Source organism: Ostrea edulis, chromosome 4 (genome assembly GCF_947568905.1).
Source record: "Ostrea edulis chromosome 4, xbOstEdul1.1, whole genome shotgun sequence".
Lineage (NCBI taxonomy): Eukaryota > Metazoa > Mollusca > Bivalvia > Ostreida > Ostreidae > Ostrea > Ostrea edulis.
This window is the reverse complement of record NC_079167.1, coordinates 69,976,650-69,989,521: the sequence shown is the minus strand read 5'-3', so window position 1 is coordinate 69,989,521 and position 12,872 is coordinate 69,976,650. Positions and strand designations below refer to the sequence as shown.

Below are 12,872 nucleotides of genomic sequence, written 5' to 3'. Positions count from 1 at the left end.
TGCATATGGTGTTTATATATCTTAACTGATTCGATATGCAAGAGCTTGTTCTGGGTATAGTCAGTTTTTAAATCGAGGTAAGCTACTGACAAACAAGTTGATGGTACAGGGATTTCAACAGTCTCGATTGAAGTCAGAATTTCGCAAATTCTATGGTCGTTATAACGATCTAGTTCGTCAATACAACCTCGCATTGGGTCAAATGCTTTCTGACGTGTTTCATACCGATTGTTAAGCCGTTCTTGGCACACTGATTTTGACTGAGGATAACTCCGTTTACCTGATCAGGATATGGGGCTCGCGGCGGGCGTGGCCGGTCAACAGGGGATGATTATTCCTCCTAGGCACCTGATCCCACATCTGGTGTATCCAGGGTCCGTGTTTGTCCAACTATCTATTTTGTATTGCTTATAGGAGTTATGAGATTGATCGCTGTTCGTTATCTTCACCTTTAGGAGTATGTCAAGAACATAAATCAATAGTGTCATATTGTAATTTTTGTATTCACACCCACCCAGAAAATTCAAAAACGATATGACAATATTATGCGAAACAGTAAGAATTATATAATTCGGTTTTCAATAGTATATATACATATAAATAATCAAAGGGTGAAGAAGTTTATCTATGAGGATGCATAATTCACTTCTCACCGTTGTTAAATTTAGGGATATAATTGGTTGAAACTGCTAACAATTCATCATTTCTGTGACAATTATAATAACAATCACATATAAGTTGTTGAAAATCAGTAGAAGTTGGAAACCCTAGGGGTGTGGTCCTACATTTCTATGGGAGTGAAATCAATCGGAGAGGTCCATGCATAATTGATTTTTAATAACCGGAGCTAATATGTGGTGATGTTACTTGCACTAGTATCGCACATACAAAAATACAATTCCTAATAAATAAAAGTACTATTGCAACGGAGTTCCTTGTTAACATTAGCATGCTATACATGTGTCTGTACTTCACAGTACCGGAGTTCCTTCTTTATATATGTATATGCTGATTGTCTGGGATGACACTTGTTAACCAAACACTTTTAATCTGGATTCCTTAACAGTATCATACGTGATTTTGATTGATTGCGTCTACTTTCCTCCGGGAATCACCTTACAAACCCCCTAATGATCAGATTTCAGTGGTTACCTGACACTTCCTGGTCCTGATGTTCTTACCTTAGATCAGACTTCCCAGGCCTCACTTTCCACGAAAATAACATGACATTTTTATAATGCCATGAACAGGAGCGATTCATTACTGAATTGTGCTTGTAGTTCTTTCTGCACTTAAATATGACTCACTGCATGAAACCAGAAAGTTCGTCAGTGTCTACCCGGCAGTGTTAAAACCCCGGATTTAACTGAACTGAACGTTTTGTGAATGTTAATTTTCACTCGCCAACATCTTCCATTATTTACATGTATTTCATAGCATGTCTTTGCATCACCAATACTTTATTTTGCATTATTTTCTCGTAGATTTTGCACTTTTGTAATATTGTAAACCTAACGTGATATTTGTTACTATTCCGCCTTTCTTCTCTCTTATATTTTTTTTATTTACTATGTTTTATTTACTATGTTTTATTTACTATGGCTTATGTTTTGAATCTTATAAAGTCCATTGGTTTCTGTTGTGTTCGTGGAATGAATAAAAATACCTCATCCAACAAAAAAACAAAACAAAAAACAAAAACAAAAAAAATTGAACTAAAGTGAAGCATCACCGGTCCTCCATCAAATCAAGTCCTCTATGAACATGTTTATTTTTCTCAAATTAAGGAAACTTGACGCATTGAAAAGATTGTCGTCCCAGGATATCTTGCAGAAATGTTTGAATTGTCTGAAAATCCCTAGGATATTAAATCGGCAATTATGAGAATACATGCAGATACACACAACATCTCCGGCACTCCTATACGAAACTTGATAAATTCCTCACCATAAACTTTAAAAATAATTTCATTATCTTAATGTTTGGTATAATAGAAAAAAAATATATAAGTGTGACGCTTTTCAGTTAATGTAATACATAATGAAAAAGAAAACCTTTCATTTTACATGTATATTGAGAGTGTTTGAAGATAAATATAAATTGCCGTTTCATTAAACCTGTGCACAGTTGTTATTAATGTTACCATCAAGGATGCACTTACCCATTTCTGTCTAGAAAAGTGGGTTTGATAGATAAATTGAATTCAATTTTGGAATATACAATGAACAATATGATAAAGTGAAGATAACAACCAGTGATCAATCTCACAAATCCTGTCAAGAAAACAAAATTCAGAGTAGGGCAAATACAGATCCCCGGAAACATCATGCTGGTTTAACGTTCATTTGGGGGGGGGGGGGGTGACATTTACCAATCAAAAAGATGAAATATCCCTGATCCTTTTTTGACATTATTTCATAATTTGTATTTTATAGTGCTTCTTAGCGACTCTAAGCTTTTTTGCAAGGAGTCTAATAATTCCACCTTTGGTGTGTCCAGGGGTCCGTGTTTGTCCTACTCTTAATTTGGTATTCTTTATAGAAATTGTGAGAGTAATCACTGTTCGTTATTTTCAATTTTTCATGAAAGGATGAATACGTTTTAAGTCTTCTTCTCAAGAACCACTAAATCAATTTCAACCAAACTTGACACAAAACATCCTTACGTAAAGTGTTTTTACATTTGTTCTAATAAAGGGTCATGTATAGGCGGCGAAAAGGGCGAAAAATACCAAATAAAATAAAACAAACATTTCTCATAATTTCAATGACCATAAAAACTTAATAAATTACATTAAACACATTATCAACATACCATTTTGCAAAACAAATATACATAAAAGCAAAACGAACAGATGTAAAGGCAAAATGGACGTTTATATATTTGCAAAATGAACAATTCACCAAAAACAAGACAAACAACTCAAAACACGGCAAATGATTTGATATGCAAAACAAACGGTGTTTTTGGCCAGATAAATTACGATAAAATCAAGATAAACGGTTTCTCATGAAATAGACACATATTGTAATCAACAGACACAATCGCGCGATGAACAGACATAAAAACCTAACAAACAGTCGTTAGGTGGCGCTTCGGCAATTTTACGGCAGGCGGTAAATCTAGTTCTGCCGACTCCCGATGGTCCCAGATTGCAATGTTTTATGGATAATATTAAAACTGGCGAACAGAATAACTTTATACTTCTCGGGAACAATCTGTATGTCCAAATTGATTCACACAGTAGAAAATACAACAATAACAATAGGTATAGGTTCTTAAACTTAGGAAGAGCAGATAGTCCTTTACTAAAATTGTAAATTTGATAAACCTAGGGGTAGGGGTTTTTGTATCAGGGTGGGGCTAAAATGGGCAGTTATTAAATGTGTGAACAATAGAAATTTTTAACTTTTTACTTGATAACTACAATTCCAATTCTTTTCAAATTTGGTATGAAGCATCTTTGGGACAAGGGGGATATAAAATGTAAATTTCAGGATTTCTTCACCCCTGGAGACTTAGGGGTGAGGAAAAACTGCACAAAATTGCCAATTTTCAAAAATCTTCTTCTCTACATCCGCACATGTTTAAGAAAAACTAAATGCATAGTGATGTAGAGCAGGAAGACCTCTACCAAAATTGTAAATTTCATGACCCCTTAGGTAGGGGTTCTGACCCCAGGGCAGGGCCAAACTTACTATATAGTGTTTATGTGTAAAACACTTAAATAATATCTTCTTTAGTGTTATTGATACTAAATTGAAACTAAATGGATATTTAGAAAGAGCAGGTAGTCCTTTACCAAAATTGTAAATTTGATGATCCCCAAGGTAGGGGTTCTGACCCAAGGGAGGGCCAAACTTAGTATATAGTGTTTATGTGTAAGTTTGCTGATACCGTATAAAATCTAAATGCATACTTAGGAATAGCAGAAAAGGATGTACAAAAAGTGATGAATTTTACAATGCAGAGTTTTGACTCTAGAATGGGTCCAAATTAGTCATATATTTTAATGTTAATTCACCTATTATATTATTTAAAACCTTTTATCGGTGTGTGCACTTTTGAGGGCATTGAAGTTTTAAGAACATATCTTGCTTTATACTGTCGGTGAACATTAGAAATCAGCTTAGAAATTCAAAACGGGAAATGTTTTCTAGATTTCATAGCCATTGAGAGTAGTGATACTTTTTCACTAGTACTCAGGTGACCGATAAGGCCTGTAGGCCTCTTGTTAAATCGAGGCAGATTACTGACAAATAAGTTGGTGTTACAGATGTTTCAACAGTCTCTTTCAAAGTCAGTATTTCGTGAATTTTGTTTTTATAACGATTAGATTTACCAATACAACCTGTCATTGACTAAAATGCTGTATGACAAGTTTCATACAAATCGAGGCCGTTCTTCGCACACTAACTTTGCCTGCGGATTACCTTATACTCGATCAAGATATAGCGTGCACGACGGTTGTGACCGGTCACACCGAATGCTTACTCCTCCTTGGCACCTGATCCCACCTTTGGTATATCCAGCGGTTCATGTTTGCCCTACTTTTAATTTTGTGATCTTTATAGGAATTGGGGGTCTCCGTGGTCGAGTGGCTAGAGCATCGCGCTCAAAATCACACGGTCTCTCACCTCTGTCGGCGCGAGTTCGAATCCCGCTCGTGCCGGTAAGTGAGAAAGTTTCCCAGTTTACTTTCGGAAGGTCAGTGGTCTCTTCCCAGGTACATTGTATCTGGGTTCTCTCTTCCACCAATAAAAACTGGGCGCCAACAGATTACTGAAACATTGTTGAGTGTGGCGGAAAACATCAATCAATCAAACAATCAACTTTATAGGAATTGTGAGATTGATCACTTGGTTCGTTATCTTCACTTTTTCATACAAGTAGAAATATAAAGTCCTTGCTATACTCTACTGTACAAGAGCTCATTTTTATATTAGTTTGTCATGGCTATATTTAACAGTTAAGAAGTTAATTGTTTACATACACAACATGTATGCTGTGTTAAATATTGACCGTCTGGTAACACTTGTCAACCAGACACTTTCAATCTAGATTCCTTATTTACAGATGTAGGTAACACAAATATTAACCAGTGAGATGAAGTGGCTAAACAATATAAAACGTGATTTTGATTCATTGCGTCCACTACTATCCGGGAATCACCTTAAAAAACCCAATTCTCAGACTCCAGTAGTTACCTGACACTTCCTAGTCCTATCTGTTCAAATATATCAAATATCTTAATCTTAAAGTGGGTTGTTCACAAAGTTTACCCGGTAAAAATATTTGGGGGAAATTTCTATTTTCATTGAACCCTTATTGATGACGTCACAATTCTGGAAAAGGGACCTTTCTTTCGTTTGTCATAATCTCCAATCCAACATTTACTTTTGAAGACTTATGAGAAAGTTTTAATTTCAATGTTGATAAATGGTGGGAACGTATCGTTATACAATATATGTACAAAAAGCTGTACCAAAGAGAGGGAACCGAAACCAATCAATATCAGCTCAATTTAAGGACATCACTTTTTAACATGAATAGGTCGCACCTGTCAGTTTCTAGAGATCAAATGAAGAGACCTTAGAAACCATGAGCAAATACAGGCTTCAGAAAGAGAGACCGAAAAAATACACAGGACTAAGTTATCATTATTCATAAATATCTATGATCACGTTGAATTTCAAGCATAATGGCCTGAAATACTCTGCATTACCTTGGTGATACGGATAGCCTCTACCCGTTGTCAAAAATTATAAGAAGCATCTTAGTTACTGATTTAACTGTATATGTACTTTCAACATACATAAAAATTTTTTTTACATCTTTTAACTTTTACTTTAATCTATACGTGCTGCCAAAGTTTGATTGATGTTTTCATTACTTTCTCATGATTTACGTGATTAAACTATTCAGTTTCCTGATAAAATTGGTAAACTATTTTAACAATTACTAAGTCGTGTTTTCAACAACTTCCTTGTTCCAGTCTACGTTTAAATGGTTGTTTGGGGTTTAAAATCCAGTTGCAAAACAATTAAAGTAGACAATAGGGAGACGTTTACATATTGCACCTTGATTACTATACCATGCTTTGCATATATTTTCAAGATTTATTTTTATAGAAGGTTCCCTGCTGTGCTCCACATGTTTGATGATCATGTGACCAGTAAACCATGTGACGGTGTCTGTTTTAGCCTACCCAGCGGGCCAATAGCAAATTCAAATATTGCAGGGGGAATCCCCTATGTAAAACAAATACATATTGTTTACTCAATTTTGTGACGTCTCCACATGGGACATGAAACAACAGGCAAAGCACATCCTCCACTTTACTGTTCACGTTGAAAGCAATGTGTTCAAGATGATATACTATCATTTGTAAAACAATCCTGTGAAAATACCACAGCTGACGATAAAATGTTTCGCATCATAGTTGAAGAAGTACTAAATCTGCCGATTGATAATGAACCTCACCGCATTTCTAATCAAACTTTGTCTGTTGTCTGTCTGTCGTATGTAAGCTTTTCATATTTTCTACTTCGAAACTATTAAATCACTTGAACCAAACTTGTCACAAAGAAGCATTGGGTAAAAAGTATTCAACTTTACTCAAATAACAAGAGGTCCACAGGTCTTAACGGTCACCTGAGTACTAGTCAAAAGTATCACTAGCCCCAAAAGTGCTATGAAATCTAGAACAAAATCCTGTTCGGCATATCTAAGCTAAATTCTAATATTCAGCAACAGTATAAAACAAGACTTGTTCTTAAAACACGAATGCCTCAGAAAGTGCATATACTGATGAATTTTTTTTTACATAATATGATATATATGACATTAACACTATATGAATAATTTGGACCCGTCCTAGAGTTAAAACCCTGAGGTGCAGGAGTCATGAAAAGAACTTGATACATTGTCAGAATGAATTAAAAGTATACGAGGAATATTAAAATCCCTCATTAGACATATTAAAACAGAAGTATGTACCATCTACCCTTCTGTGTTTAGTAAACCAGAAGTGATAAAATAATTAGATAGGTTATATGAGGAATACGTTTTGGTTCCAGCTGACAAAGCTTGTAACAACATTGTCTTTGTTTATAAGGCTCATTAGTACAACTGTATCTTAAACGAATTTGGCATTAACTCCACTTTTCGTAATCGTACTTATACTCCAACTGCCCTTTCAAAAGATGAAATTCTTCAAAACCATGCTTCAGTTTTAGGCACATTTGGTATCCCAGTCGGTGGGTCGAATGAATATGAGTTACCGTACTTATACTGGATTCCTAAACTACATAACACCATTACAAAGATACATCGCTGGATCCAGTAAGTGCTCTACCAAGCCCCTATCTTTGTTCCTCAAGAAAATATTAACAGCTGTGAAGGAGAAACTTCAAACTTACTGTGCGACTACATATGCCAGAAGTAGTGTAAATCAAATGTGGATTCTAAAAAAATTTAAAGAACTTTTAGTAAACTTGAAATCGCAAAACTTTTCTCAGATCAGCATCATCAAACCCTATGACTTTTCAACACTTTACGCGACCATTCCGCACGATAAATTAAAGACTAGACTTTTTGACATCATAGACAGTTGCTTCATCAACAAAAATGGAAAACGGAAATATTCATGTCTAGTGATCAGTCATCCAAAAACTAACTTTGTTAAACACCACTCTGATTCCACGAACAAGTACTCTGAAGTTGACATAAAAAATATGCTACAGTTCCTCATTGACAATATCTTCGTGATCTTTGGTGATCAGGGCTTCCAACATTCTGTTGAAATTTCCATGGGCACGAATTGTGTTCCTTTGTTAGCTGACCTGTCTTTATATTCATATGAAGCAGAAATTATTCACAAACTTATACGTGAGAAGAAAACAAATTCTTGCTGTGGCCGTCAATGCGACATTTAGATATATCGACGACGTTTTATCTATTAACAATAATAACTTTCATTCATATGTCGATTCGATATATCCCTATGAACTCGAAATAAAAGACACTACAGAGTCGTCCACTTCTGCTTCATACTTTGATGTTTTATTGAAAGTAGATATTAACGGCAAACTAACAACTCAACTGTATGATAAACATGATGATTTCAGCTTCTCCATCGTCAACTTCCCATATTCGTTGCAATATTCCGTTATCACCTGCATGTGGTGTTTATACCTCTCAATTGATTCGATACGCAAGAGCTTGTTCTGCGTATGGTCAGTTTATAAATCGAGGCAAGCTACTGACAAAGAAGTTGATGGTGGAGGGGTTTTAACAGTCTCGTTTAAAGTCAGCATTTCGCAAATTCTATCGACGTTATAACGATCTAGTTTGCCAATACAACCTATCTTTGGGTCAAATGCTATCTGACGTGTTTCATACCGATTGTTAGACCGTTCGTGGCACACTGATTTTGACTACGGATAACTCCGTTTACCTGATCAAGATATAGGGCTCACGACGGGTGTGGCCGGTCGACAGGAGATTCATACTCCTCCTAGGCACCTGATCCCACCTCTGGTGTGTCCAGGGGTCCATGTTTGCCCAACTATCTATTTTGTATTCCTTATGGGAGTTATGAGCTTGATCACTGTTCCTTATCTTCACCATTCATCAATAGCATTATGGAAGTGTTGTTTTTAATGTTTTACGCATAACCACTATATACCAGGTTTGTCCCCGCCCTGGCATCACAACCTCTACCCCGGGGATCATGAAATTTACAATTTTGGGAAGGACTTCCTACCATACTTCACTTTGCATCTAGTTTTCTAACAGATGTGCGGTTTCAGAGAAAAAGATTTTTGAAAATTAATCAATTTTTGCCCCCTCCCCTCCCCCCCAAAGGACACGTCCCAAAGATGCTTCCTAATGAAAAGCATTGGAAGGGTAGTAATCAAGAAAAAGTTTACAATGTTATACTCAATTGTTACCAAACGACGACGGACGCTGACCAATTGCAGAAACAGAAACCTTGAAAAAGGAAATGCCGTGTAGCTGTTTTTTCGCGGGGTGATAATTTTGCCTTATCTTATTTTAGCGATTTAGCATCACGCCGCCAGATTTTAAACAGCTAAATTTGCATCCAGATTTCGATTTTGCATTTCTTTACAAGATTTGAGATTGTCTGCATTTTTCCATTGTGTATTCAAAGGTTGCTATTGCTAAACGACTTATGGCAAGTGTTATTAGAAATGCGAAGATAATGAACAGTGATCAATCTCACAAATCCCATAAGGAATACAAAATAGATAGTTGGAAATATAAAGGACTCCTGGACACACCAGAGGTGGGATCAGTTTCCTAGGAGGAGTAAGCATCCCCTGTCGACCGGTCACACCCGCCGTGAATTCTATGTCTTGATCAGGTAAACGGCGTAATCCGCAGTCTACATCAGTGTACCAAGAACAGCCTAAGAATCGATATGAAACACTGAATTACTGTTTTAAAAGACAGAAATAGATCGTCAGGGAATGATTAACTTCTCCTAGGCACCTGATCCCACCTCTGGTATATCCAGGGGTCCATGTTTGCCAAACTTTCTATTTTGTATTTCTTAAAGGAGCTATGAGATTGATCACTGTTCGTTATCTTCACCTTTCATTTAGTACAAAGTATAAAAATTGGGAAGTATAAAGAAAACTTACCTTAACCCACACATCAATTCTTCACAAAATGAGTTGCAAGGGCAAAAATATTGTTTATAATCTAAACAGTTCAACATTTTCCCCTTTATAGACTTCGGTATTCAGTAATTCAATAACATATGCGAAGCCCTCTGCTTTATATATTTATCATATAATTAATCCTATCATTTATCATGTGAAGTTTTTTGGGGTTGCCTTCTCCTTTAATGCAATGGTTTACTGTAATATTTTTCATACTTGGATACATTCTACATATGCGTTAGCTATTTTTATTTCTTTAGAGATGGAAGCTACTTACTACAATTGGAAATTATTTAATGCAATGGGATATTGTCTCAAATGTGAACCACCCCCCCCCACCCCCCCCCCCCCCCACCCCCCCCCCCCCAGCCTGCCAGAATGAACTATAGTGAATGACTAATGCATGGAAAAATAAGCTTCGATATGAAAACTTGAAGGTTTCTAAATGGTTTGTTCTACATAGTTTTGATAGTTAACATGGGCACTGCTTGTCCTGGACACCTGATACCACCTGTGATAGTTCCAGGGGTCCGTGTTTAGCCTACTTTCAATTTCGTATTATTTATTGTATTTATGAAATTGATCACTGTTCGTTATCTTCAATATTTCATTTTACATAGTTTTAATACTTACCAAGTAGTTGCGGCCGAATTTTACGTCAATGAGTTTTCTTGTATCTATAGTGTAAGACAGCATGATCATGTATCTATTTTATATAAATTTATATAATTATTGATTTGTGTTGCTTATGTTGTGTTAATTGACACCAACAGACAAATCAAGTTTAAACGAATCAATCTTGAGTAAATTCTAACTGCAAAAAGGTCAAGTTTAAAATACTGTGGTTCAATAACAAGCATTACATGTATGACGCCAGTGTTGTTTTTTTGTTTTTGTTTTCTTTTTAATTTCCTAATTCTCATTCAATGTAGAAATTAATAATACACTTCCCACAAAATTGACAGTACTCCAAATTCCAGTGTGAACATCTTTAATCGACAAACAGGCCAATTATCACGTCCATGGCTTGTAGATAACACTGCATTAGGGGGTGGGGTTTCCGCTTACAGGTGCACGATAGCTGTCAGAAGGGACGTAAACGGAATATTTTCAATGGGAAAATGGTTAAGTGATCTTTTACAATCTAACATCTTAAATTGATGAGCAGATAAATAATTAGGTATCTTTGAAAATTGTGATGCAGTTATATCAAACATATATGTTTTTAAAACACGAAAAAAGATTCATATAATTTAATTCGATTAATGTAAAAACAAAGCATGATAGTCCAGGTTACCGGAAGTGACGCTGGTTACGGTCATCAGGATAAACAAATAGCAAAAAGAATTTTGGGGTGGCTGGCGATTAAATCAGAATTTTATAGCTATTTAGAATCTTAATATTAGTAAAAACTTGTTTCATTCCTTGTGATTTTTATTATGGTGATAGAGTGTAAACCCCTGCTATTATCATTTTATATACACATTTACCGGTTCCTGTGGATCAGGGTGTACATTTCGTATCACTTTTGGTGATATTAGTTTAGATTGCATCTGACTTAAATTATAATGAATAAAAAGACCATGCAGAACTGGGATTTGTGATTTCCACACAAATAAATCTCGAAAGGTTAAATATTGGTTTTTTTACGAAAGCCTATTAGTATCATACAAAAAATAAATTTACATTCCCCTATCTCGTAATTACGAGAAAAGATCTCGTTATTACGAGATAATTATCTCGTTATTACGAGATAATTATCTCGTTATTACGAGAAAAGATCTCGTAATTACGAGAAAAGATCTCGTTATTACGAGATAATTATCTCGTTATTACGAGAAAAGATCTCGTAATTACGAGATAATTATCTCGTAATTACGAGAACATATCTCGTAATTACGAGATAATTATCTCGTAATTACGAGAAAATATCTCGTAATTACGAAATAATTATCTCGTAATTACGAGAAAAATATGTAAATATTGGTCACATGATATCTGTCTTTATATGAGCTCGCCTCTCCTCATTCTGTCAGTGTGTTTTGGATGCTGTTTTAAATATAAGAAATCACTTTCCATTGAAAGCATGCCAAGTAGACCAATAGAATTTCTAGAAAGTTAACTTACCAAACGAAAGTTTATTCATGCATTTAAAGTACAAAGAAAGAAAACGACGATTTATTATTGTAGCCCTTGTATGTTTCTGTACTATCAATTAATTAAATAAATTTTTTACAAGTTTTACGATGATATAAGCTAATAATAAAGTTAAACTATCATAATGCTTAATGTAACTGTGTATGAATTTGAAAGTTCAAGATTCTTGTTATTCCACCGTTAAGCACACACTATGATGGTACATATTGTCGTTTGGAACATATCATCCTCGGCGACGATATGCACGTACCCTCTCGGTACATATTGTCCGTTGGTACATATACAATGTACATGTACTACATATTGTGCGCCGAGACCAGGCATACTTTTTTGCATCACGGTATATACTGTCGTCGGAGACAATAGACCATTGGAATATATTGTCGCGGGCCGCGATAGATGGGAAGGGGAGGGGGGTGGGTAAGATAACTATAGGTATCTCTGTAGAGAATATTTAGCTGTGGTTAGATGCTGAATTGTTTAATGCGAATGAATATTTGGAATTCTTGTACGATTCCAATACCATTTTCAATGGAGGCCTTGATCGCTTTTTTGTTAATCTCATTAAATGATTACATGTTTGAATTGTTTCATTTTATATATTGATTTTCAATTTAAAATATCTTTAATATGAAAATATTATTATTTTAACAAACCACTATCTAATGCTTTAAGTGTATGCATCTTTCTTAGTAACATGCATGTACAGGACTAGTGCCATCTCTCTCTCTCTCTCTCTCTCTCTCTCTCTCTCTCTCTCTCTCTCTCTCTCTCTCACGCGTACTCAATATCTTAAGTAACCAGTACGAAATTATTTGATCATTAAAGATATATGTTGGCATTGATCAATAAAAATGAAAAACATTGCATACATTTGATTATATAATCTAGATTTGTAAAAATATAATAGATAAATAAAAATCCAAACTTAGTTCAAGAAGTCTCATTCCTACATGTAGATCAGTACCTGATGCTACATGTACATGTACATCTAATAATGGTGAGAGTTTGTGTCGGTACATATTG

At 35.3% G+C, this 12,872-nt stretch overlaps 1 long non-coding RNA gene across 1 annotated transcript in view; it reads right to left on the bottom strand.

Moving 5' to 3' along the window:
* The window catches only part of LOC130054300 (uncharacterized), a 12,496-nt gene extending 11,107 nt beyond the window's left edge, over positions 1-1,389 (bottom strand). The window contains exons 1-2 of the long non-coding RNA XR_008802604.1: positions 1,182-1,389; positions 281-449 (exon numbers count right to left, since the gene is read on the bottom strand). This is a non-coding gene — a long non-coding RNA (uncharacterized LOC130054300). The remainder of the gene's footprint in view (positions 1-280; positions 450-1,181) is intronic.
* Between the last annotated feature and the right edge of the window lie 11,483 nt (positions 1,390-12,872).